The sequence below is a fragment of the Leptonychotes weddellii genome, chromosome 2 (genome assembly GCF_054177405.1).
Source record: "Leptonychotes weddellii isolate Sample4059 chromosome 2, ASM5417740v2, whole genome shotgun sequence".
Lineage (NCBI taxonomy): Eukaryota > Metazoa > Chordata > Mammalia > Carnivora > Phocidae > Leptonychotes > Leptonychotes weddellii.
In genome coordinates, this window is record NC_138370.1 from 72,249,254 (window position 1) to 72,253,080 (window position 3,827).

The following is a 3,827-nucleotide window of genomic DNA, read 5'->3' on the forward strand; positions in this document are numbered from 1 at the left end:
ACAACAAACAAAACCCCAAATCAGCAGAAGGAAGGAAATAGTAGAGGAGAGAAGAAATGAATGATATAGAAAATAAAAAGAAACAATAGAACAGATCAATGAAACCAGCAGCTGGTTCTTTGAAAAGATCAACAAAATTGGTAAACATCTAGCCAGACACATCCAAAAAAGAGGGGCAGGGGCTGAGATGAAATCACAAATGAAAGAGGAGCAATAACACCAACAACACAGAAATACAAATGATTGTAAAAGAATATTATGAAAAATTATATGCCAACAACTTGGACAACCTAGAAGAAATGGATAAATTCCTAGAAACATACAACCTACCAAAACTGAAGCAGCAGTGAAATTGAATCAGTATCAAAAAACTCCCAACAGGGGCTCCTGGATGGCTCAGTCGTTCAGCGTCTGTCTTTGGCTCAGGTCATGATCCCAGCGTTCTGGGATCGAGCTCCACATCAGGCTCTCTGCTCCGCGGGAAGCCTGCTTCTCCCTCTCCCACTCCCCCTGCTTGTGTTCCTGCTCTCTCTCTCTCTCTCTAATAAATAAATAAAATCTTAAAAAAAAAAAAAAACTCCCAACAAACAACAGTCCAGGGCCAGATAGCTTCACAAGTGAAAACTATATTTAAAGAATAGTTAATACCTATTCTTCTCAAACTATTATAAAAAATAAGAGTAAGGAAAACTTCCAAATTCATTCTATGAGGCCAGCATTACTCTGATACCAAAGCCAGGTAAGACACCAAAACACAGAGAACTACAGGCCAGTATCTTTGATGAACATAGATGCAAAAATCCTCAACAATATTAGCAAACCAAATCCAACAATACATGTAGAAAATCATCCACCAAAATTAAGTGGGATTTATTCTAGGGATTCAAAGATGATTCCATATTCATAAATCAATTAACATGATACATCACATCAATAAGAAAAAGGATAAAAATCACATGAGCATTTCACTAGATGCAGAAAAAGCATTTGACAAAGTTTAACATCTATTCATGATTAAAACCCTCAATAAGGTAGGTCTAGAGGGAACAGACCGCAACATAATAAAGGCCTTATATGAAAACCCACAGTAAACTTCATACTCAAGACAGAGATGTCCACTCTCACCACTTTTATTCAACATAGTAGAAGTCCTAGCCATAGCAATCAGACAACAAAAAGAAATAAAAGGCATCCAAATTGGTAAGGAAGAAGTAAAACTTTCACTATTCGTAGATGACATGATACTATATACAGACAACCTGAAAGACTCCACCAAAAACTACTAGAACTGATAAAAGAATTCAGTAAGATCACAGGATACAAAATTAATATATAGAAATCCACTGTATTTCTATACACTAATAATGAAGCAGCAGAAAGAGAAATTAACAATCCCATTTACATTTTTTTTTTTACCGTATCATTATTTTTAATGTCCAGCATTTACAATATGAGGGCCAGAGCTTTCTCCCCAACTCAAGTTTATAAATTCTCAACTGGCTTGTGAGGCCAGTGGGGATACTTCTTCTTGTCTAATTTGGTTTCTGGGAAGACTTCATTCAGGTCCTCAATGGTCATCTGATCAAATGGAATTATGTTCCTCATCTTCTCCAGCTCTTCTTCATATTCCTCCATCCTGGCCTTTGAGAGAGACAAAAACTCGGCACAACTTTTCACATCTTCTTTTTCTTCAGCATCCACCTGAACAGTATATTTATCCTCTGGCACAGGAATCTTCAGGGCATTAAACTTCTTCTCAAAGTCATCTACCAAACCAGCCTTTACCACATTGGCCTTGTAGTAAGCCCAATCGATATCAGGAGGTTTCTCAGGGAGAGTAGCCAACCTGGAGGTAAGTGTCTCATTCCAGGATTTCAGGGAGTTAGCAATGGCCTTCTGGTTTCAGGGTATGATCTCCCCAAAAGCTACCCAATCAATGGTTTTTAGAGCCAGTTTTCGTGCAGCCATCTTGAGATCCTTCACCAACCCCGGCGGCCCAGAGTCCACAGCAGCAAGGAACAGAATCCCATTTACATTTGCACTAAAAATAATAAAAGAGCTAGGAATAAACCTAACCAAAGAGGTGAAAAACCTGTACTCTGAAAACTATAAAGATTGATGAAAGAAATTAAAAATGACGCAATGAAATGGAAAGACATCCCATGCTCATGGGTTGAAAGAACAAATATTGTTAAAATGTCTATACTCTCCAAAGCAATCCACACATTTAATGCATTCCCTATCAAAATACCAATAGCATATTTCACAGAACTAGAACAAACAATCCTAAAATATGTATGGAACCAAAGACTCCAAATAGCCAAAGCAATCCTGAAAAAGAAAAACAAAACTGGAGGTATCACAGGGCACCTGGGTGGCTCAGTCAGGTAAGCATCTGCCTTCAGCTCAAGCCATGATCTCAGGGTCCTGGGATGGAGCCCTGTGTTAGGCTTCCTACTTAGCAGGGAGTCTGCTTCTCCCTCTGCCCCTCCCCCCGCTCATGTGCTCTCTCACTCTCTCTCAAATAAATAAATAAAATCTTAAAAAAAAAAAAAACAACTGGAGGTATCACAATTCCAGACTCCAAGTTATATTTCAAAGCTGTAGTAATCAAACAGTATGGTACTGGCACAAAAATAGACACACAGGTCAAGCGAACAGAATTGAAAGCCCAGAAATAACCTACAATTATATAGTCAATTATTCTTTGACACAGGGGACAAGAATAAGCAATGGGGAAAAAAAACAGTCTTTTCAACAAAGGGTGCTAGGAAAACTAGACAGCTACATGCAAAAGAAGGAAACTGAATCACTTTCTTAAACAATACACAGAAATAAACTCAAAAGGATTAAGGATGTAAATGTGAGATCTGAAACCATAAAAATCCTAGAAGAGAGCACAGGCAGTAATTTCTCTGACATTGGTCATAGCAACATCTTTCTAAATATGTCAAGCAAGGCAAGGGAAACAAAAGCAAAAATCAACTACTGGGACTATATCAAAATAAAAAGCTTCTGCACAGCAAAGGAAATAACCAACAAAACTAAAATATAACCTACTGAATTGGAGAAGATATTTGCAAATGACATATCTGATAAAGGGTTAGGTTAGGCTCCAAAATATATGAAGAATTTATACAACTCAACATCAAAAAACAAAATCCAATTTAAAAATGGGCAGAAGACACGAATAGACATTTCTTCAAAAAAGACATACAGATGGCTAACAGACACATGAAAAGATGCTCAACATCACTGATCATCAGGGAAATACAAATCAAAACTACAATGAGATATCACTTCACAACTATCACAATGGCTAAAACAAAACAACTCAAGAAACAATAAGCATTGGTGAGGTTGTGGAGAAAAAGGAATCCTTATGTACTGTTGGTGGGAATGTAATCTGGTGCAGCCAGTGAATAAGACAGTATGGAGGTTCCTCAAAAAATTAAAAATAAAATTACTCTATGATCCAGAATACAAAAATACTAACTCAAAGGGATATATAAATCCCTATGTTTATTGCAGCATTATTTACAATAGCCAAATTATAGAAGCATCCCAAGTATCCTTTGATAGATGAATGGAGAAAGAAATGGTACATACACACACACACACACAGGAATATTATTTGGCCAAAAAAAGAACAAAATCTTGCTATTTGCAATAATGTGGATGGGTCTAGGGAGTATAGTATTTAGCAAAACAAGCCAATAAGAGAAAGACAAACACCATTATGATTTCACTCGTATGTGGAATTTAAGAAACAAAATAAACAAAGGAGAGACAAACCAAAAAACAGACTCTTAACTATATAGAACAGA

The 3,827-nt window shown here is 36.8% G+C and overlaps 1 pseudogene; it reads right to left on the reverse strand.

Moving 5' to 3' along the window:
• Positions 1-893: 893 nt before the first annotated feature.
• LOC145720320 (ATP synthase peripheral stalk subunit d, mitochondrial pseudogene) lies at positions 894-2,532 on the reverse strand (annotated as a pseudogene).
• Positions 2,533-3,827: the final 1,295 nt, after the last annotated feature.